The following is a 25,096-nucleotide window of genomic DNA, read 5'->3' as shown; positions in this document are numbered from 1 at the left end:
CCTCCTCTCCATTTGTTCTGTGCATAATTTAGATATTGGGAGACTGAAGGACTACTTGGTCACAGCTAGGAGAGGAGACAAAGTGTGCATAACTGGCATAGGCAACAACTTAATCGGATCTGCCATTTCTAGTGACCATAAAGGGCTTATAACTTGTAACATGAAAGAAATCAAAAGCAAATGCTTCAGGTCTGTTAAAAATCATCTCACACCTTCTCACACAAAATTTCATAGTTGTTCTCTTTTCTATAGAAAAACATGGTAAATCTTTTAACCTGAATGCGCCATGTGTTGACCAGCCAAATTCCTGGGCTGGCTAGATTAGGCTGCACTGTGGCAACTTGTTATTGATAGGAAATCTTTTCCTTTAGTTGATTACGTTAATATTTTATTTCAATGTAAAATTGCAGAATAAATGGTTACTACGATCTTACTGAATTCAAATATAAACCCAACTTCTTTCATCTGTCTTTTAACCCATCTCTAATTAGCCACCATTCCATATCCCATATCTTGGATTGTAAAATCTATTGGACAGGGTCCTCCCCTCCTCCTGAGTTATTATCATTTGCAACTTTTGTTTAATGTGCATCACTAAAGCTACGTACACACTTCCAATTATTATCGTTGTTAAACGAACGACGAACGATCCTGCACGATATCTGCGAACGATCGTATAGCACCGATCCTGTACATACAGATAACGACACGATCGTTCGTAGATATTGTACACACAATAGATGCGATCGTTTGAGCGATACAGGGAGTGACGTGCACGACAGGAAGTGAACGAACGTTCGTTCATCACGCATGCTCAGACCATGGACGATCAATGAACGATCGTACACACGAACGATGGTCAACGATCGTCGTCCAATCCGATCCGCCGGTCCGGTCGTTCATTTCCAACGACTTTCCTCGTTCGTCGGCGTCGTTGGTTACTTTTTTTACGAACGATTTTTGCCCAATCGATCGTTCGTCGTTCGTTCGTCGTTCATTTTGAACGATAAAAATTGGAAGTGTGTACGCAGCTTAAGTATATGAGTGCAAAATAATACTTTTTGTATACCTGCAAATGGCCAAATAGAAATGAAAAGAGTGGAAAGCATTTTGTAGTCAGCACACTTCCTAGCCTCGGGTGACAATGCTTCAACTCCATGGATAAGCACAGCAGGTGAGTGTTTTTCCACCCTATGACACGAATTGTGTTAACTGCAGGATCGCCAGGTAAAAGCTATAAAAAAAGCCATGAAAAAGAAAATAACAAAGGAGAGGGGCCTCTGTTACCACATCTAAGGACTGGGGTAAAATCTAGTTATATTATAATGTGTAATATGTATTATATACAGTAACATAACATACTAAACTGTATTATATTGCAGCAAATAGTTGTTATTTTTAAAGGGAGTTTAGTCTTCCCATGCATTATCATGTTTTGTTATTGTAACTGCCATAGCAGTATAATGTGAAATGATCTGTAAGCAAGATGACAATGATATCTCTAAGATACCAAGGAATGAGCTAGTTCGGGAAAGAAATAGGGTTTTTTGACAGTTACATTCTCACTGTGATGCCATGGGTCATCTGGGATTTTCTTTTCTTAAATTGTCTTTTTACATACCGTATTATATTCTGCAAGATCCTTGGTTACTTCTCAAATAGCTTACACTGAGATTGTAGATGACAACCTGTGATTATATTCTGGCTGCTGTCTGTCTGAGGAGCTCATTTCTGGGCATTTTCTAGTTCTGTGAATCTGATTATCTATTCTTCTGAATTGGGATCCCTGAGGAAGAAGCTGCTTTCTGTCAATCAACGGTGGGCAGATGTGACTGGTCTTTAAAACACGGACGAGGAAGCAAGTTAGAAACCACAAAAATTGCAGTATTACAGCACATTACTAGGCCTTTTTATCCAGAATAAAACTAACCAAAAATCTAGGATTTATTACATTCACAAATCATCAACACTAGAGCTCGATGCCTAGTTCTACTGAATAGGATTTTAGGAGTGAGATTTCACTAACAATAAACTGATTATCTAAGAACAAATTGATATATTTATGTAATTGATATATTTATGGTATAAAACATAGGAATAAAAACATAATTAAATAATTAGAATGTAGTATAAAAAGAAGGAAAGATTAATTAAAGGAAAAAGAAATGGAAAGGATAGGAAAAGGGAGAGGAAAGGGTGAGGAGAGGAGAGCCAAAAGAAAGGGGAAAGAAAAGGCAGAGGAGAGGCAAAGGAAAAGGACAGAGTGAAGAGAGGCAAAGGTAGAAGAAATAAAAGGAAAGGAAGAGAATTGGAATGTAATAGGAAGAGGAAATGAAGATAAAAGGAACGGAAGAAAGAAAGGAAAGACAGAAGAAAATGAGAGAGAAGTAAAGGGAGAGCTAATGGAAAGTAGATACATGAGAAAGGCAAAGTTAGAGTGGGAAAAAAGGAAAGGAAGATAAAAGGAAAGAAGAGGAAACTGAGATGAAAGGAAAGGCAAAGTAACGAAGAAAAAAGAAAAAGAGTGAAAAGGGAAAGGAAAATAAAACAGTGATAATAAAATGGGACAGAAAATGGCATTACAAGGAAAAATGAAGAAGAAACTAAATAGAGCACAGCTATCAGATATTAAAAAATAACCCGTCCACGGACAATAGGTGGGATTAAATTGCAATCCATACTTGAAAAGTTAAGTTTTAGATGTGCATAGGAAAGTTGTAGATTCATTTGTTTGTTTGTTTTAAAAAGTTTGTTAGCAGGACAGGACAATGTTTTACAAATTATATGTAACCAGACATGCATGAAAATTCCTTCATTATTAATCTAACAATAATAAACAATAATAACAATGATAAAGAAAATATACTTTATCATAACATAAAAATTGTAATGGAAGACACAGATAAATACGAAAGACTGGCACTGTTATCAACTCAAGCTCATGAATGTTTTGTTCATTTAGCTGAAGTATGTACAGCATCATCAAATTACCATTTTTAATTCTAATTCATTTTGACCATGCAAAGAAAAGTGTCTGAATAAAAATCTATTTAGGAATAATGATAGTTTTAATTCCTTTTTCATACTTAGATCAAAGAGAGGAAAAAAAAGAAGTAATCAACAACATCTGCTGCACTAATGGAACAGAGTGCCTTCAACACAATCAAGTCTTCTGATTAAATCTAAAAAATGTAATGTGTAAAACTGATACATGTGATGATAACATTGCAGAAAGCAGAAGCAAATCCTGCCATGGAATTGTTGATTGCCTTGTGTTGAGAGAGGGGTAAAACAGCCAATAGATACATCAATGATTTACCAAACTGTGAGACATTGTTGACACACAATGTCAATTTCATCATGGGATTGATTACTAAGAGGCTGTTTGAATGTGATTGAAACGACAACTGGGGACAATATTCTGCAATATATCAACTGTGCACCATCAAGAGAAAATGTGGATGTTATGGTAGCCTTTGTATACCAAAATAGCACCACTCATACCACAAACTATGTAAAATGGTCACAATTAAGCAATGCATAGACAAACGAGGACAATTGTCTGATCTGGTTGTTTTTTGACAGATTGAGAAACAGTATATCGAAACAATAGCTCACATAGAAAACTTCAAGTTAAAATCTCAGTGACTTTTGTTCTCTTTGACAAGAGTGCAATAATCCTATACTACCTTACTACCTAAAACTTAAAAGCCAAGCTATGCATATGTTTAATGAAGCATTATTTTTGTTTAATAAGAAAACTTAAAGAATCTATGGGAAGACAAACTCTCATAGAGTGTATTTGATCGTCACTAAATCTAAATGTAAAGCACCAGCAGGAATTTAGCTTGCAGATGCCAGTTATGACCAACATACACTACATTTAGGATATTTTGGTGGAGTTAACTTTAAAGGAATAATATAGACTTTGTATGGTTCACCTTGTGTAATAAAACCCAATGACATTTAGCTGTGCATCTATCTATCTATCTATCTATCTATCTATCTATCTACCTATCTATCTATCGTACAACACGTTTTTCATTAATAAACATTATTTTTTTGGACAGTTGTTTATGCACAATAAAATCCCATCCATCAAAGAAAGGTTCAATGAAAGTACATATGCCATGTAGACTATTGAACCTGTTAGGACTTGTTTTTATATCCCAGCACAATCCAACTGGGACTTGAATGATATATGAGAGCCGCAGTCAGAAGATGGTGCTGCACATGTCATATTTAAAAATGCAATACTAAAGTCCCCACTACTAGATTGTAAGCTCTTGGGGGCAGGGTCCTCTCCTCCTGTAACACTGTCAGTATTAGCCTGTTTATTAATTATATTAAATAAAAATAATAATAATAAAGTATATGGAGGTTTGGAACTAAATATTAGATAGATTTCTTCATACAGAAAAAGAAGTAACTCAGAATATCCCTGTTAGTCAGTTCAATTCTATCGACCAGATCTGAAAGACTAGTGGGAGTCTCATTCAGGGAACTCTTCAGGAAAGCAACTATTTCCCCTTATTATCCATTCCTATTTATATATTGACTTGCCCCTCATTTTTTGTTGTTTGACTGATTATCTCCCAGGTGTAATGAATCTATGATAGGGTGGTATACATCATCCATCTCTGGTTTACATGCCTTATCTTTCAGTTTTTGGGAACTGCAAAGAACAGGTACATATTCAAAGGATTTCTGATGACAGGTAGGTTCTGATGAAGGGGCTTGACCCAACAATTGCTGTTCTTGAGACAATAAGCCTGATTTATTAAAGCTCTCCAAGGCTGGAGAGGATGTACTTTTATCTGTGAACCTGAGTGATCTACCAAACTTGGAAAGGATCTGGTCCAGGATTGAAAACATTTGCTAAAAAATAGCATATAACTTTTAGGAAATCAATTTCAGGTTTGCTGGATCACCTGGATTCACTGATGAAAGTGTATCCTCTCCAGCCTTGGAGAGCTTTATTAAATCAGGCCCAATGAATTCATAAGTGTTCCCAAGAGGTCCCAAGATAAGATCTACAATATCTACCATTAGAGTTATTTTTATGGTTGTAATAAGTTATTAAATATGAGTAGATTGTCTTTCTTTTTTGCCAATCATTTAAAATGCCCCGAATTACGTGCACAATGTACCCAACAAAAGCTGGAGCTGTCACACAGACCCCTCATCAATGTTCTTTCTGCTTTGAGATTGCTCATGTATTCCACATGGTGAAGCAGAACATCTCAATCATATTGGCTACAATGTCTTAAGATCCACTCCAATGAGCATGCAGCCCACATTTTATATTAAAGTACCAGCAAGTCACAAAGGAGACACACAAGGTCATGAGTTGAGACATCAAGTAATTAATATGCCCAATCCCCAATTAACTGCACTCATTTTATATTAAATAATTAAATTAAGATTGAGCTTCAAGCCTTCTTGCTGTGGTTTACTAGCCTGTATGTCTGATTTACACTTCCCATTAACAAAGTCAGGATAATCAGCCATTCTGTATTGGTAGTAAAGCCCAGCTAGTAAGAAACCTGATTTATTACTTTGCTAATTACGCAAAAGGCTTTAGGGTTAGGCTTAAGATATATATTTTTTGTGTTGAAATACTGAATGACTTAACGGATGTCTTTTATATCCATCAGATTTAATATTTCATCAGGATGTTACCCTAAATAATTGAACACCAGGAAACAGTAGAAAACATATGCATTCGTTGGATGAGCTGAACATTTAGCACACAGACAATAAAAGAAGGAAGGCAGATGCTAACAAAGATCAGAGAGGAAGTAGGAGATTCCCCAGGGTTCCAAAACTAGTTGTAAAATTCTATTACCTCCAGCATTCATATGGAAGGCAGAGGATATCTAAATAAGAAAAAATACAAAATCAATGAATTTGGAAATGAAACATTTTGGTCATATTTATATAAATGCAACACATTCAATTATTGCAATTCAATCCAATAACATTCTTAAAATCCTGGTCCGAAACAATGTAGTAATCATGAATTAATTTACTCAAACCTTGAGCCAACTGCAAAGATTTTTATGCAAAAAAGGACATTTGCTGAATCTGGCCCTTTACAGGTCTGCCAGACTTAGAGACACATTATACAAAGTCTTATATTTAGCCTGAGTTTGCATTTTTTGAAAAATTTGCATTTTAATAAAAGTTGCTATTGCTGGGTGAATATTTAATAAATCGGAGTAGCAAAAGTAATTTTTAGCTATGTGTGTGCTGGCAAATTTGCAAATGTAGCTGATGATTAACAGGCAGTAAACAAATATAAAAGCAAACTTTGCTCTTGAATAAATGATTCACCCCAGCAGCCCTTGTGAAACAACCTTTATCTATAAAACAGAGAATCAGACATTCAAATATTCCCTTGTGGTAATCTTCCAGATCCCTGTGTTTTAATGGCAGTAATTGATTCCCACCAGGGAATGTTTGAGGGGATGTCAGGTTTCCTGTTTTTTATATAGAGCCCTAAAAACTTGATAGTAGGGTGAGGCTCCCAACTGTATGACTGTTAAGAACTGCACAAGCAGTGCAGCAGGTGATCACCAATGGCAATATACTGATGCAACATCACTGATGAATGAAATCAAGTTTAATTCAAGAATGATGCCAAAGAACAAATAACTTGAACAAAACTGTGACAATCCAAAAAAAAAATAAACACCACCAAAAACAACTAACTAGCAAAGAAAGAAACACGGGTACCAACAAGCTCAGGTCAGGATCAACAGGTCTTAGGACAAGAAACAGTATCAGGGCAAGAAAGCACAGCAGGTAGCAGGCCAAATAACACCAGCCAGGTAGCAGGATCTGTCAAAGGACTCAAAGAAGGGCAAAACCTTAAATGGGGAGCTCACAACTCTTCTTCAATTAGAAATCTTGTTTTATATTGTTGTCTATGTTCCTACTGAGAAGAACCGCCCTTCCTATTCTTTCTTAGGGATAAATGAATGTGCCTGGGTTTGGTTTGCAATGGGGTCAGTGAAATCTTTAAAATTTCCAAAGTAGTTTGCTGTGAGCCTATTCAGCAAAACTTGGACTGTGTTCCTTTAGGAGTCTTATGCTAATGTGCCAAGAGTTCTTATTGGATAGTGGTTGTCAGGAGCATTACTACCGTTAACAACCTCCAGCCAATGAAAATACTGCTTGCTGAATATATTTGCAATCTACGGTTAGTCATGTCGACATAGACCCAACTGGCTCATGGGTATTAGGGTGATACCACTCCTCACAGCCACCATTTAGAAAGTAGTTCACAAGATAAACAGGCTGGGAGGCAACCTATTTTAATTTCTATGCCTACACCTCTACAGTTTGATGCAATGTTAAGATGCAAACTTGAGCCTCACCCCATTTTGTTATGATGACCACTGTCACAGACAGTTACCAAATATCATAAATCACCAAAACAAGAGATGAGGGGGAAATCACGTAAATGTTTCAGTAACAGCTTTGAAAAGGGCAATTCTCATTTTGTAGGGTTTTCTAGTCATTTTTATACTGTATGCAGTGTATACAAAAAGAGCAAGTACAAAAATTATCTCCAACTGCAGTAAAATCACACTGGAGTTCTAATCGGTCCCACTCTGTGCAAAATAAATAAAAAACTCTTTGGATATAGATATATACTGTAAAAAGAATAAAACATTTTGCGCATAAAGAGACACAATAGAGCAAGAAGGTATATACTACACAGTGTGAAAAGTTAAATGCAAGAAAAATACTTTTTTATCTTTAATGAATTCTGTTTTCTTCTAAAATTGTTATTTATTTCTCTTTTTAATAATAAATGGTAAGTCATTCAACAGAACTTAAATTTGCTCTACAAAAAAAATCCCAGCGTTCTTTTTAATTTCCTGTTTCATGTTGTACATTGTTCGCCTTGAATTACACCACAGGCAGGTTCATTGTCAATCCAGGTTATTCCCCCGTGCCTTCTTTATCTAAAAATTGCAACTTTCTCTTCCCACTCATTCTGTCATGTCAATGGCACACAACAAACACCAACTTTAAATGAGGTCATTGGGTAAAGGAAAAAAAAGAACAAATCAGAATGAAAGCAAGGGGAATAACCTTAACTCTCGCTTCTAATTTCACTATGCGCCCAACCTTATAGGACGTCTGCAGCAGGGAGCAAACATTGACTTTAAATCAGGTCAGCAGATCCTGAAAGCTAGATGAATGTAATCAGAGTCAAAACAGAAAGCTAGAACCTTTGTCCCCTTTACATAATGCATGAGAGCCCCCTCCCTTATGTCAATGGCATACTGGACTGTAATCAGGATTGGGACAGCAGACAAATACATATGTTGGCAAAAGAGACAGATTATCATCATCTCTTTTTCTGAGATAATTCATTTCATAACAAAAGTCTGCTGGTTTGAAGGTTTATTTACTTTTAGTTAAATTGAGAGCTGACTCAAAATACCTTGAGTTTGATTTACTAAAAGAGTGGGGGCCATTCACTTAACTAAGCAAATATTCACTTTGCAAAATGGTATTAGGTACATCGGCATGCAACAGGAGAAAGACTCGTTACTGGAAATGGGCAAAGGCCAGATAATGACGACATACATTCTATACAAAAAGGTCAGAAACTTGGAAGATGCTACAGAAAATGACATAACAATCCCTGGCATATCTACAGTATCTGACCTTCTCCCGTAGTTTCTTTGTAGTGTCAGGCCATGTCAGCCAAATACCATTATGCTAATTTTACAAAGCACTTTGTAATGTAACTTATCAGTTGTATAAATTATTAATTTGAATTGCTATTCAATGGAGTCGAATGGATGGAACACCTATATTTATATGTCAATATACTGAACCTCTAAATGCACTGATAACTGAGATACTCTAATAAATACAAATATTATATATAAATCTGAAGTCTGTTCATTCATGCTCTAAGGCCGGGTTCACACTTGTCCAGTAAATTACATCCAGCATCAATGTGTTTTTTAAATGAGCTGGCAACAGAACTAAGGGAGGCCAAAACCACATCTTGCCTCTTTGCAGGAACATAATGCATGGCAATGCAGGGCAGTGCATTGCAATGTGTTGCAGCAAAATAAACTGCATCCCAATCAAATGTATAAATATTCACTCAATGGACCTGATTTATTAAACCTCTCCAAGGCTGGAACTTGGAATGGACTTCCACAAAGTTATTAGCAAATATTTTGAATCCCGGACCAGATCCATTCCAGGTTTTCTGGATCACCTAGCTTCACTGATAAAGTGTATCCTCTCCAGCCTTGGAGAGCTTTAATAAATCAAGCCCAATTATCCAGGCATGTGAAAATAAATTTCCTGTTGGCATATTTCATCTGCACATGACTACATGAATAAAGTAGACATTTGCACAATTTATGCTAATTGCACAATTTATATTAACTTGCAAAAGTCTAAACATGATTGTACTACACTACTCAGGCAGGTAATAAAGAGCATTCTTCTCTCACTGACCACCAATGTGGGGGGAGATTCTTCTTCCCACTGAAAGCCATAGTAAAGAGATTGGTATTCAGAAGAATTCTCCCTATATTGGCGATTATTAACCTTCCTGGCTCTATGAATAATGAGAATTTTTAAATGTAAAAGAGGTACATTTAAAAATCCTCATTATTTTAAATTTTCCGTCCGGTACCACCTACCTGTCCAACGGCCTCGCCCTTGAGTCTAAGACTCGTGAGCAGATGCTCGGCAGGCATTCCTCTGGCTTCGCTTCCCCAACGTTCACACGCTGGGGACGCAGGGGCTGGTATCTGCCTATTCTGGCGACGCTGCGGACATCGCTGGAGGACGCTGCGGGCACTGCTGGAGGACGCCCCCGGAACGTGGGAACAAGGTAGGACTTTTAAACTCCAAGGCAATTCCATTCCGAGTGTGGCTCGGGTTACTGCTTTTGGTATGGAACATCCACTCCAAGCCACACTCGAGAATACCGCCAGGGAGGTTTAGAGAAATAATGCCGTTTTACATTGGTGGTCAGTGGGAATAAAAAATGAAAAAAAGGATGTTTTCAGTCCCACTGTCCCACAATTTAAGGAGATGTTTGTTCAATGAACTTATATAGTAAGAGGGGACATTCTTTCTTTTTTTAGAAAACCAATGCAAAAAGCATCACTTTTCCTCCCACAAATAACTAATACATTGATTTTTTCATTACATTCACTGATCACTAAGCTATAGGGGCATTCTTTTTTCCACTGAACACCAATATACGGGAACTGTCTTCTACCCACTGACCACCAACCTCTTTTTTCTTTTCCCACTGGCCACCAAAGCATTGTGGCATTCGTCTTTTCATTGACAACCAACATAAGAGGGCATTTTTCCTCCAAGTTACCTCTAACAAAATAGGGAAATTGTTCCTCCCACTTACCACAATTTTAGGGGGATTTTTCTAAGTTTTTCCCCGATACATCTAAAAACAACTATTTACTATAATGGTCAACTGACCAATTCGGTGAAAAAGGAGCACTGGACAAATCAACCTAAAAAAATAAAACAAAATAGTTGTTTTCTTTTTTATACATCAGAAAATGGCAGCTGGAATTTCTATGTTTGTTATTGGCAACATAAAAATATTGTATATGCTACTTCATATTTCATTGATACATGACAAAATAATCCATGGTTTTCTCCAAAAAACTTACATGAAACATTTACTTTTCATATGGCCTGCAGACGGCAGTGTACTGTTTGTTTTCATGTCATTACTGAAGCAGTGCCAATAATCAAAGAATCTTCCTAACCATTGCATAACTGCGTACACACATTAAACAGCATAATAAATGGAACATTTTTATGAGAACATCATGTTTTTAAGAAGGTAAGGTACAGTGCCACTCCACGGCATGTCACATTCACAGGATGCCTATGAAGAAGGTTGTATTCACTCCCGTGTTAACTAATATTTGGAAAAGGAAAATCAAAAAGATATGCAAGAATGAACCGTGGAAAGTTATGAAGTGCTTCCTTTGATCTTGGTGAATAATAGTCACATAGTGTTTTGCTTGATAAGCACTTTCAACAAAGATGCTCGGGCGAGCCAGATGTGTAGCTGGGAAGAAAAACATAAACACTGAAATGTGCTCCAGAGCTAGAGATTCCTCTCTCTGTTATGACAATTTATTAGTGTGAGAGTGGAATCGTTTACATTTGATTTAAAAAATAAGTTGATTTTTTTGTTTTAAAGCTATGTGTACTATAAAGCAAAAAAAGTTACTTTTAGCTATAGGTTGAAATGTGTTATATTAAATATTTTGTAAGAAGATTAAATATATGATGCAAAGTTTGGCATCATCTGCCCCTAAAAATCTCCTTGAGATCCAGGCCTGGAGCGTCCTGGAAGGAATGGGTGGGCACTCCTCAATTTTCCAGGCCAGATATTTAGGATGGCCAAGAAGCACCCGGCCTCCGGTAATAAAAAGGCACCTGCCATTGGAGACAAGGGAGGAAGTTGCAGCCTGAGGCCAGGAGGGCCAGGTGCAAGGGCTGTGTGAAGCCTGTAAGCTGGAAGTAGGTCTCCCACAGGTGGGTCTGATAGACCAGAGCCAGAAGGGAGGAGTGCCTGGCCCACCCATTCCTTCCACCACACTCCGGGCCTGGATTCCAACTACAGGACTGCAATTCTGCAGCAATACAATTAATTATGACTTTATACAGGCCCTTCAATTCCTTTTCTAGGGGCAGATAATTCCAAATACCCTGCAAATTTGGCATCATATATTTTATCTTCTTACAATTTGATAAATATGTGTGCAGAAAAATCATTTAAAGCAGATCTTCATGCATGCAGGTAAATATTCATTTATTTGCGTACATGGAAAGTGTATATCTGATTTGTAGTTTTGTGCAGCCAGTTTTGCAACACCACCAGTGTAGGTTTTAAAATATTCACTGCAGCAGTAGAAGCTGCATATGTTGTCCAAAACACAATACCTGGCTGCTGATTGGACAGTACATAACCAGAAGCACTAAGATGAGGTATCATTATGCTCCCTTATGTCATTATGTTAATCATCAGAACATGTGCACTGCAAAAGATCCTGATTGGTTCCTAGGGTCAGACCAAGGAAGTCAGTGAATCAAAGCCTTCAAAACCTAAAAAAAGTCATATAAAGCTCAACTTGTTGAACCATAAATGTTAGAACACAATTATACATTTTATAATACTTTAAAATGAATAAAAACTTTATGACCACATCTCTTAGATTGTAAGCTCTTCTGAACAGGGTCCTCTCCTGTTTCATTGGCGTGTTTAATTAAAGCTCTCCAAGGCTGAAGAGGATACACTTTTATCAGTGAAGCTGGGTGATTTAGCAAATCTGGAATTGATTTCTTCCAAGTTATTTGCTAGCAAATGTTTTGAATCCTGGACTGGATCTATTTCAGGTTTGCTGGATCACCCAGCTTCACTGATAAAAATGTATCATGTCCAGCCTTGGAGAGCTTTAATAAATCAGGGCCATTGTTTGTATCTGTTTGTCACTTGCAACTCCTATTTAATGTACGGCGCTGAGTAAAATGTTGGCACTATATAAATAGTGTTTTTTCTTCTTCTTCTTAATATTATTTTTATTATTATTATTATTAATATTAATAATAATAATAATAATAATAATATTAATAAAACATCATACACTTCCTTCAAATATACATTTCACTTTTACTCTAGCGTCTTTTATCATAGATAATTCCAACAAAGACGATGCATATATATCTCTCCTTCACAGTTACATGTCCATGATTAGGAGGAGAAGGCAATTAGACTATTAATTGTCCCCTCCTAGGTGTATACTACATTTAATAGTAGTTATTAAGGTAAAAATGATGGATTGCCTTGACAGCAGGCCTAGCAAGTCTACAAAAAAGAAAAGATATAGGATCTTTGCTTAGATCAGATTTTAATTTGTATTCCCTGAATTCTCTTTCTTCTAATTAGTCATTAATTAAAATATTCTGAATTGCGAGGTCTGCTTTATAAAGGCATTCAATTCCTCAGTACATTTATATATTGTTTCATCAATCACATCATAAGGGGTTTGTTTGCTGACATTCACCTACCCTGATCCAATGGGGAACTATCCAATAGCAGACGATTTGTTGCACGTTCACTGCGACCCCTCATAAAATTGTATACCATATTATTATATACCTCTTCTTATTATTGGTGAATATTAATACTAGCAATAAATAATATTAAATTAATAAATAGGCCCCCAAGTATTTTATAGACTTGAACTGAAGCTGTAATATCAATGATAAGTCAACTCTGTCTGTTTTCCCTCTGTAAGACACTGGGAGGGTGCAGTAGTAGAAATTTATATTGTTAAACCACATAGAAATTTGAATGGGTGCCAGTGCTCCAAATTCTTCTCTTCAAAACACTCCCCATAGTTATCATCCTGCCTTCCACATTCTTTTTCTTAACCCTTTAATAACAGGTCCACAATCAAGGCTTCTGCATGAGTACAAAAATATTGGCTGACACAACTTGACACAACAACAGCATTTTTATAGTAAGTAGCACTGTATATAAATGACATTTTTATACGCTTGTCAAGTGTCCAACTCCACTATAAAGAAGAGTAAATATAGCTGTATTAGTTACATGTCACAGGGTAAAAGTTTGGAGCCTTCAGGATTTACTGATAACCTTCTGTCTGAGCTAACAATTTGTTTTACAGGCCATATTATTGAAAAACTGTCTTATATTTTCAGAGCAGGATGAAGATGATATATAGCAGCAGTCCCCAACCTGTGGTCCACGAGAACATTTTGGTGGTCCATGGCTCTGGCAGATGCAACCCCCAAGAGTAGGACCCCGTTTGGGGGGGTGCGACAGCCAGAGTTGGGGACCATTGATATATAGGGAAATCCAAAAGTTAGAAAATGGGATGTTCCCCAACACATGTAGGGTAATATAAATTTTGACTAAAGCTCTGCACATTCCCTGCCAAACGTCTAGAATCACTAGAGTAGCCCAATAAAAAAGTAACTGGGAATACTATTGTACCCAGGTTTATATCATGAAACATTGTACTAAAAGAAATGTAATGGCTGATATTTATGTCTTCCTTCTATTATTATTTACTTGCTAATTTGTGGACCAGGAACCAGCATGTTCTGACTTGCATGCTTGTTTTCAATCAGTGTATTGGAATGTAATAAACCAGCACTATAGTCTACTTGTTTTTTACTACAGGTTTCTTTAGGATGAAAATGCATAAGAAAAAATAGATGAAGTGGTAATTGGCCATCAAACCCCAAAGCCATTAAAAAATTTTCATTCTGATTGATGATCAATCTAACCATGCATGACATGAAATTGGTATGTGAAGCCGTAATGGAAGGACACACTGAACATTACTGTATCATGTATAATAGTATAACCCTTCCTGACTAAATACATTAGTGGCTGCAAACATTTTGCAAAGAACGTGGCTGGGAGCAAGATGGATTTATGCATCTAATGCACTTTTTGTGATTAGTAATGTTTTATGCATATAATGAAATATAGTGAAGGTCCAGCATATCATGCCAGCTAACAGCCATTAGTTTCTTTCTAGCTAGTGTACCAACTCATACCTGAAATAACTTTTCATTTGTACCATTCCTTTTAAAATTATAGATCATTTCACCCAAATTCGATGTCCTATTGTTTTGGAAGATGTTAAACAAATTGACAGTTTCCTGAATTCCTTATTTTTTGGTTTTAGATTTTTACTCTTGCTGTGGTCAGAATGAGTGAGTCCTACTAACCTTGCTGATATTATAGGGACCATTGTATTGCACATATCTTTCAATGCAAATTAGGACATATTGCTATAAAATATATGTGCATTCCTGGGACTTTATCACTTTAAAATAATATATTCATGCTTGTAGCAACACTTCAATATTGCAACTGGGTCCTGAAGTATACTGCCATGCATTGTTTATATGTGTATTTACTTTAATTACATGCAAAATATGCGCAGCATTATATTAAAAGAAAATCTCCTGACCTCGCAAAATGCATTTTGCAGTTCCTACAATCATTCAGTGATCAGAGATTCTCATTTCAAAATGTATTTTGTAAAAAATGATGCCATGGAAGAAGCTCTCTAAAGAGAGACTTAATGGAGTTTTAATATGGTCTGGTTTATGTCAATGTTCAACAGCTAGAAATGAGAATCTATTAAAAGGGTTCTGTACAGTACTAACCCTGGGGAACTGGGACTTAATGAATGGAATTAAGAAAGTCTGCAACTCATTCCCGACTACACAGATGCAGGCAAGTCTTTGACCATCATCTATGGCAAGATCCTAGACGTAGCTAGCAGTGATCCTAAGTGAACAGTGTGTAGAAAAATAGTCTGCTACAGTGGAAAGAGAAACAGAAATGTGTGTAAGAATTTTGCTGGCATCACATTTGATTTATGTGAGTGCAAATATATTTCCATTTCAACAGAGATAAACATTTGAACACACACACACTTATCTACAGTTACAGAGGGAGATTTCTTTTTTTTTTTTTAAATAAAAGGAACAGCAAAAGTAGGACAATGTCTGAATCTACTCTTGGCAAGGGTATCTCAGAGGTCCCAGTCTTCTTCTCTTCCCACTGATAAGCCACCTTCCATCCATTTACTTACCAAACCTAAATAAAGACAGGGCCATATTCTGGGATTGAAAATAGCTTTATTATACCAACATTTAACAATGTATTCAAAAATATATATAAATTGATGCAACCTTTAACAATAAAACAATACAGCAAAACACAAAACAACATCCCCCCTGCTGCTTTCCCCTCTACCGGTAATTTGTTCCTTTCATGTATTACCCTGCCCTATGATATTTGTACTGTTGTTCATATTGTTATTGAACTTTCTTTGATAACACTGTATTGATCAATTTATCTCTTTTTTCTTTTAATAAAAAATAATACTATAAAAATAAAACAATATATAACAACACATTATCCAATGGATGGAGTTCACAGAAGACATATACTCAATATCCAACCAAAGCCTTTTTCTAGAACTTTCAAAGTAATTGATATTTTTGGTCCTGATCGGCTTCAGGGCGGATACCTATACCTATCACATGGCATAGCCACCTGGTAAAATCCTGCTAAATTTGCAATCTGGAGGACATCATAGCAAAGATGGGTCCCAACCACTTTTTTTACCACCGTAAACCACTGCCTTCTGAGACTTTACTTAACACCAATACCAAAATTAACCCATCATATTTAAAAAAAACAACATGAAAAAAGGGGTGGGAAGTTTCTTCTGTGATCAAAATTGTAATAGCATTTATTCCTTCTACGTTTTACTCAAGCTTTTTCCCAGACCCAACCCTTACCAACCACTGAGATTACCTTTATCTAACACCAGACATCTACCTTAACCTTCCCTTATATGTCTCCCTTTGCACACCATGTCATGTGGCCCCTGTGCTCATGTCTTCTTTTTACCTTTTTCGGGTCTTGGCCTACCTCTCCCATTGATAATATTATTATTATTAATAATAAACAGTATTTCTAAAGAACCAACATATTATGCAGCACTGTTCATTAAATAGGGGTTGCAAATGACAGACAAATACAGCCAGTAACGCAGGAGGAGAGGACCCAGCCCTGAAGAGCTTACGATCTAAGAGGTGGGAGAAGTAGTACCCAGTGGGAGGGGGAAAATATGTAAGTATAAGGGGGATATGTAATTTTCACCTTTATAGAAAAACATTGAAATAATGTTAGTAAAGTAGATATAATCACTAACTGGATGATAATTTGATAGCGCTTCATATACCATAAACATTTTCTTTTTTTTTTTAATGAAGTACAATTTGTTTTATCCTTTTTGGTATTTTAGTGCTGATGATCATGACAAGCCTCCTTCAGACATCTTAATTCTGTAATTGTCATCTAACATGTAATTGTCTAGCTGCAGCTGTTGATCATTGCTCTGAAACCACCATTTTTGTTTAATGTGTTTCAGTACAGCCATCTGAAGATTCATCCATGGATGCAAGGTACTGGGTTACAAAGCAGGTGCACAGTTGGTCAAGATTTGAAATTTGGAGAAAGTGAGAAGAAGGATCTTCACAGCAGGTTTTGTTTTATTGCAAAATGCTGTCTTTAAAGGATTGAAAACAGAAACTGAAATGATATGAACTGGTTGAAGCTTATTTAACATTATATTGATTAGCTCTACTTAAAATTGTATGTAAAGAGTGGGAAAAGTTGGAACTTGCCAAGTCTGTATTGTTGTCTGTGCCTGCACAGAAAAGATTCACCAGTCTCTTTGCCCTGGTGACCATTATACTCTGCAAGTGGGATTTTAACCATTCCCTATTCTATTTAAAACAAAAAAAAAAAAAAAAAAAGCTCTTGCCCCTACATACACTTTAGGCAGTAAAGATTGCTGTTTTAGAATTAGTATAGTATCATGTTAATATTAAAGTAAATAATTTTGGCTTTCATTCCTGAATAACAATGATGCCAGCATCGTTTAGCAATCATAGACTTCCCTGGTTTTGTATATGTTGTAGGCAATATAACATTGACTTCTGTTCAGAACAATCAGCATATTCATATTCAAGTTTTGTAACATTGTAATAATTGGATCTGTTAAAAAATAAAAAAACTGTACAAAGAGCAGCTAAATTCTTCTAATCATGCTATATGCTATATGTCAAGTACAGCTCTGCTCCCGTGAGTGCTCTTTCAGCCCTAGCGTAACTATAGTATGTATTTTTGGATAGAGATTCTCTATCAAAGGAACACTGGAGTCTCATGGGACCCCTGAAATGGAGGTTAAATGAGGACAAGTCTCCCCATTCATTCACCTCTAGTGCTCTGTGATTGGCTAAGGAAAATAAGGAAAATCCTAAAGACGCTTGAGCTGTCATCAGGGTTTACCTTTCCTCAGCCAATCACAAAGCACTAGAGGTGATGAATGGGGAGACTTGTCCTCATTTAACCTCTAGTGCCTGGGGATCCCACATTGACAGGAGGATTCCCACGGCTGTGGAGTCCTAGTAATCATCATTTCATTGTGGGATAACTTGTAAAAAAATTTAAGTTAGTTACACAAATCACACACATTTAATAAATTACTTTAACCTAAAAGCCTCATTTTTTAACACATTTTTTAAACATGAATTTGCAAAGTCGAATCCCGTGTTTTTCGGGTCCGGTCTATCCGAATTCGAACAGCCATATTCGGGTCGAATATGAGGACAGCACAAATTCGAACACCAACACTACTTACAAGTGCCTATTATACAAACTTTGTATTGTTTTAAACAGATAAGTAGAAGCAAGGATAAAAGTGTCAGTTCAAATTTACAACTACTCCAGTCCAGTTCACGTCTAATGTACAGGCCCCAGTGCATGCCTGGGCAAATTTGTCCTCATCTCCATATACCTGTCTATGATTGTGCCCTTTTCAATGAAACGTTTATGTAGGTACTGTTCTTGTTTGGCTGTGTTGATTTACAATGCAACTAGGAACAAGATTCGGGTCCAAGGACACTTTGAGATGAAATCATTCTTACACTTTTGTGATGTGCAGCCACATCAATCCATTTTTAAGTTACCCACAATTTTATTGGATCAATCATCTGCATTTTTATTAAAAACCTCATTCATAGCAACAAATATACCCAGGAATGCTATATTAGAGAAACAAGACAGCAATTACAAAACAGAATGAATCTACACAGACACACAATAAGGAACATATTTTCTTTACACGCGTGAGACATCATTTTTCACAATCAGGCCACTAAATGGAAGACCTGAATGTTGTGGTTGTTAAAGTGACTATTATTATACTGTATCTTCAGATGTCTGAACAGCTTCCTCACCTGTGGCAACCCATAGAAAATAGGAAAATACATGGGGGTGGCAGTGAGAAGTTCAGTACCACCAACTGCCACCTGCTGCCCTGCAAACACTGGTTCTTTAAGAACCAGAGTAATGATGATGGCGGCCAAGGCATGGATTTCAATGGGAAGGGTAATCAACTCAGATATTAGGTTCAGCAAATATTTGATAAACCCTTCACAAAGTCAACCGGGTACATTACCCCATCTAGCACTATAATGTTGGTACTAGCTATGCAATCCATGGACAGGTTGCACCTTTTAAACAATCAGTGCAAATGGAGAAACAGTCTGGATCAGAACCTTGGTAGCTGTATTTAATAATAGAATCTGTGTATACAAAGCAGGCACTTGTGATCCCCCAGGGTTCCTTTTGGATAAGGTGTCTGGTGGTTTACAAAATAAAATATCTCCAGGGGTTGATAGTCTGTTGGATAGACAGGTCCTTCGATTTGATTTATGAACATTACTGAAACAAAGGGCGGGGATTGAAGACCTTTTTTTGCAGGTGTATGAAAGCATTTGCAGTTTTGTTGTGTTTTTAGAAGCTCCATGCACTCCATGCATCTCAACTGCTTCCATAGACTTGAGTGGGAATGTATTCCAACTGCATTAGCAAGCATTTGCAAATAGTTCCAAAACAAATATAAACTGTTTGTAAATAAATAATATGTTTACATTTAACTTTTCCTAGACTCACTCAATTAGAAAAGAAAGTGCATAAATTGATAATTTGTTCATTTACTGCAAAACAGGTTTTTCCAATTCCAAAACTACTTTCTTTATGCAACTGTCCAAGAAAAGAAAAAGGTTGAAAAGTTGTATGAACACATTGGCATAATTGCATTAGCGTGACCACAACATCTGAACTGTGTGCTTTAAATATGGAAAATTGGATTAGTAACACTTTAATAATTATGTTTTCTATTACATTAAACAGCCACACATTACAGGAACAATTTATATAAAATCAGATAATATAGGAAAAGTGTTTTTGATGAGTTTTTTAATTGCACTTTTATTATTTCATTTATTTAAAGGTGATCTAACTGTGATAGCCAGTGCATTGCACTCATTTTATTTTCTTACCAGTAACCTACACCCTGGCCTTAAAGTAGTACTATATTTGTATACTCACCTGTCCCAGTTTCATTGTGATCACTGCCAACATATTCCTTCTTCTCTTTATTGTTTCAATCTTCTGCCGTCTTGATTGGCCAAGTTGGGATGTAGTAAATCCAGCTCAGAAAATCCAGGTGCGGGGGACTTTATTGGGTCTTTACAGCCTCTAAGGAAGTTGGAATATGCTGGGTATCCTAACAATCAACGCTGACAGATTTACCATTTTTAGTGAGTGATCAGCCAGGTGAGTATGTTTTATTGTAGAGAGTGCACTGTCTGTCTGTTTCTGCAACAGAACCCTGCCCAATCACAGATTTTTAAAATGGCCAAAATGGAGTCAAGCTGGGTGATCCAGCAAACCTGGAATGGATTTCCTAAAAGTCATTTGCTATTTGTCAGACCTGGACCAGATCAATTCTAGGTTTGCTGGACAACCAAACTTCACTGATGAAAGTGTATCCTCCTCAGTCGTGGGGAGCTTTATGAAATCGGGCCCATTATCTCCAATGGCCAACAATTTAAGACGCAATCTTAGTGCTGACCACCAGAATAATATACTGTGAGCTGTGGATATAGTAATTACAGTAGGGGTTCCCTCAAGACCTGAAAGTTAAACTAGTCAAGCTGCACTAACACATAACCCAACAATTTACAGATTACCAACACTCTACCTTCAAACCCCATACCCTAATTTATGATAAAGCCATGATACTGAAAAGCCCTGCACTTTTACAGCATAGATATTTATTAACCTGTGTTATTGCATTTGTGGACTTTTCTATTACCCAAGAAAATCACGTTGTCTTTAAACATGTTAAATGTCGCGTGTACAGAAAAAGCATGTGGCTCCAACACAATTCTGGTTTTGTGAGGATAACACATGATGCTTTAAATGACCTTATTCAACTAACATAATTTTACAGATATTTGTTCAACTTGAATACCATGAAAGACCAAGAATGAGTGTAAACACCAAAACCTTATAGAACTCTGCTTGCTTTAAAGAAACTCTACTCACCTAATTCAATTTTTTCTAGTGCTGCTAAAATTAACTGGAGCTATTTATTTAAACATGTGTTTTAATGATTCCAACTGATTTCAGCATCTGGGATTGAACTAAATTGAAACACGTTGCCTTCAGGAAGAATAACTTTTATTTTATATTCATGACTCTATGGGGGAAATTTCAGTGTAAGTAAATGAAGCATCTATTGCAAAATGAATTTTTTTTTAATATCTGTTTATTAGTATAAATGAGAACATTGTTTTGAATTCCCAATCTGTGGGAAGCATCGTGAGATTAAAGCATCATTTCTTTATACTGGAAAAAACAGGTAGGTAACATTAAGATGGGAAGGTAACATTAGGATGGGATTTGGAAGCTTCCTTTACCTATCTTCTTTTATCCTTTATTACCCCTATTACTTTTTCTCTTAATTTCAATTCTGTAGCCATGTGACCACACAGCCGCCTTTGGGTTCCTATTCCCTCTAGCACTGTGTTCCTAAAGTGGACCTATCACCAACATTTTTACTTTTACTAAAAGGGTAGAAAAATTACCTTTTTTCCCTTCTGTCTTTATCGCTGCAGCAAATAGGAGGCCGCAGCCTCCCAGGATACCCACCTCATGCATCATTTAAGGTTCCTGGAGCTTTTTTCTACATGGGGGGGCTGATCTCACGCATGCGCAGTAAGATCGGCATTCTTTTTCCATTTACATCAGGCTATATGACACAATCCCCCCTGCGCAGTGCGATGTCGGGTGATGTTACCAGAAGGTGGAAGAAGATGGAGAAAGATAGTGGTGCCCAGTGGTTTCTCAGTGCCAGGACAACGTTGGATTTTAGGGCAGTGTGGGACTCAAACGAGGACTTCTCCAATGGGATCGAGGGATCTCCGTAATTAAATGTATGTGTGCTTTTTTTTTTAGTTTACTTTAACTTTAACAAGCGTTCTGTGGATCCCCAGGGTTCCACCAGAGGTTGTTAGGAGTTCCTTGATTAAAGAGCTGCTTGTGACTCTCTGGTCAGTTTAACAGATTCTAACGATCCAATGATCATTAACATGTTAAACTTTATAAATCATTGTTCTTAATAAAAAGCAAGGATAAATTCCATTAAAAATGGTGTGCTTCATGTCAGTTTTCCTTTTTTGAAATGTGTTCAAACATTAGGACTTTCAACCCATCATCCCTATCTATACCATGAAACTTAATAACCATTAACAGACAACTATTTCCTGTTTGTAACAGTGTATTAACAAGTTTGTCCTTGAGGAAGATTTTGATATGGAAGAAAATTTTGTGAAAAATAATCTCTGTATAATGATAGTAAACATCATAACATCATTAGAGGTCATTAAGAATATGACTTTAATGGACCATATCAGAGAACTATGATAAGTAGGTGATAGCAATTTTAAACATCACACCATCTGTTGTACAGTAAAAGGCTTGACCATGATCTTAATGCTTTGATATATGTTCTCAATGCCAGTGCCAGGCTTACTGTGCCTTTTTTTAGTTGTTTCTTGCTAAAGGGTATTTCATATCCAACGTGCATTCAGCAAGAACAAATACAAAACAAGCAAGGCTGCACACAGTAAGGTATTGGAGGTAAATTCAGACACACAATTCAACCACACAGAGAAACCCTTTCCAGCAGGGGAAGACAACTAGTTTTACCTGGTTCAGGGTAATAAAACTTACAGATCTGTACTTTTCCACAACCTATGACTGGGCAGTCAAATAGAGAAGCAGACTGATTAACTAGTTACTAGTATTAGTACTGATTAACTAGTTACTAGTAGTTCATGACCACTGATGGAAAACTGGTGGACTCCATGCAGGATATAATTTGGGTATTTACTTATTCTAAACAGAGTATGGGTAATTAATAAATACCTGGGTGCAATAGTTTGTCACCTTTATATTTTTTTCTGTAGTTTACCTTTAAAAAGGATCATATGCTCAGAAATAAATTATCTGCAATATATGTACATTTGTATTTTTAATGCTTTGACATGTTTTGTTGTCTATTGTCTCCACTACCTTCTTTTATATTGCATTGTAAAACAAAATGTTAAACATTTTAGTTTAAGGTTAATAATCATAAATCTCCATTATTGTATCTTATAATGTTACCTTTGTTCAGTCTCCCGTGTTACTTTGGCAAAAACAACACAGTTTCCATAATGAAATGAATTACATATGTTCTTGGCTTTCCTATGGAGTAAGTGGATAATGCACTCTTGACATGCATACAATCTGTTGCCAGTAACACTCCTAATTCACCAGGTGGACAATATGCTGAAAGACAGCTCTTAGAAAACAATGTACATTTCCATAAAACCATCAGGCGCAATAGGAAAGTCACCCTTTCAACTCTTCAGCAAGTATGTAAGGTCATTTCAGTGGAGCAATAGTGTGAATTCTTTCAATCCCAGTTGTCAACACCAACATTATTCTCTCACCTAGTTAGACGGCCACTGCTGAGCAACTCAAGAACACAATACACTCCAAACAAGCTTATGTTATATGTGGGAACTAGGAGGGGAAATTAATATTTTAGTGAGGCATTAATGTCAATTTTTATTTTTCTGTTAAGTGTTCATACTTTTCTGCATATATTTTTTCATTATAACAGATTAGATTTTATACTACTTAGTTAAAATAATGTATTTCCTGTAAATGTTACTAAAATTTCACCACTTTTACCCCTGGTTGTTTAACTAATAAATACAGAACAGATACAAATGAATAGACTATTAAAAGAGTAAATAATAAAAAAAAACAACTGCCCATCTTCAATTGATAGCTCTCCTTAACAGTCCTATTACCATCCTATAGTATAGGAAATCTTCTAAGCTAAAAAATTTAACCTATTTAAAATTATCTTAATTATATCTAGGTTGTTGATGAACTGAATCAACACAATAACCTACAGACCCTTGTGATTATCCAGCATGGGAACTTCAAGGTAGGATACAGTAAAATCTGCTCCCATTCCCACGAAAAACTAAAGCCGACAATATTTACTCAGCAGAGAAGAAACTAAATGTTTAAGATCATTTTAAATGTCATTAGGTTTCATCTTTTACCTTAGAAGACTTCCTGCTCCTTACCTCTTTGATGTCCAGAGGGTTTTTGGCCATCTGTGACTCTAAAAGTTCACTGTTTTGTTCGATATTGTTTGTAAGTGTTTGAATTGTTCTAAAGACCCTTTTAGATTAATATTTGTTAGTAATTTGTATTATACTGTAACTAGTGTGTTTTTTACTTTTAGAATGTATCCCACTCTCTCTTGAGAAAGCTATATCAGAAACATGTTGTGGGCTATTCTATGAGTACCAGGTAAAATTTCTACCATCATATTTTTGGGAATTGTGTTTATGTATGTATTTGAAATGTGGTCATCTAAACCTGGTGGCAGCATAGACAACTTTATAAAGCTCTTTGTATTAAATCAAATAACATGTAAGATCAACAGAGGAAGTATATGCTGGAATACTTCCTCTGCCAGGTACATGATCCTAGGTCTGAACAGGGAGCAGATAACTATATAACATTCAATGGATGTCACTGACTGCAGGTCAGAATCCGGTAAGGGGCCTGATTTATTAAAGCTCTCCAAGGCTGGAGAGAATACACTTTCATCAGTGAAGCTGGGTAATCCCGCAAACCTGAAATGCATCTGGTCCAGGATTCAAAACTAGAAAATAGAAATTGACTTCAAATTTGCTGTATCACCCAGCTTTATTAATGAAAGTGTATCTTCTCCAGCCTTGGAGGGCTTTAATGAGTTAGGCCCAATGTCTCTGCTCAGACAACCAGCCCAACATATATTATGTGTACTGACCCAAAGGGCAAATTCCCATCTTCTGCCTTAATCCATCCATGTACAATTATAGTTCTTCTGTTAGTTTCATCCTTGTAAACAAGACTCTAATTCAATCTTCCAAAGTATATTCCTGTGCTGTTGTCCTTAACTGCTTCTCTCTACCTTATCTCTCTGATAAATAGAAGCATCTACAAATATGCAATACATGACTGTTG

The 25,096-nt window shown here is 36.4% G+C and overlaps 1 long non-coding RNA gene across 1 annotated transcript; it reads left to right on the top strand.

Moving 5' to 3' along the window:
* The first annotated feature begins 13,467 nt into the window (after positions 1–13,467).
* LOC140332174 (uncharacterized) lies at positions 13,468–24,560 on the top strand. The gene is made up of 3 exons (XR_011921047.1): positions 13,468–13,562; positions 17,031–17,143; positions 24,327–24,560. It is a non-coding gene; the product is annotated as an uncharacterized lncRNA (long non-coding RNA).
* The last annotated feature ends 536 nt before the right edge of the window (positions 24,561–25,096 follow it).

This window comes from Pyxicephalus adspersus, chromosome 5, assembly GCF_032062135.1.
Source record: "Pyxicephalus adspersus chromosome 5, UCB_Pads_2.0, whole genome shotgun sequence".
NCBI classification, from domain to species: domain Eukaryota; kingdom Metazoa; phylum Chordata; class Amphibia; order Anura; family Pyxicephalidae; genus Pyxicephalus; species Pyxicephalus adspersus.
Note: the sequence above shows the minus strand (reverse complement) of the source record. Positions and strands in the feature narration are given on the sequence as shown.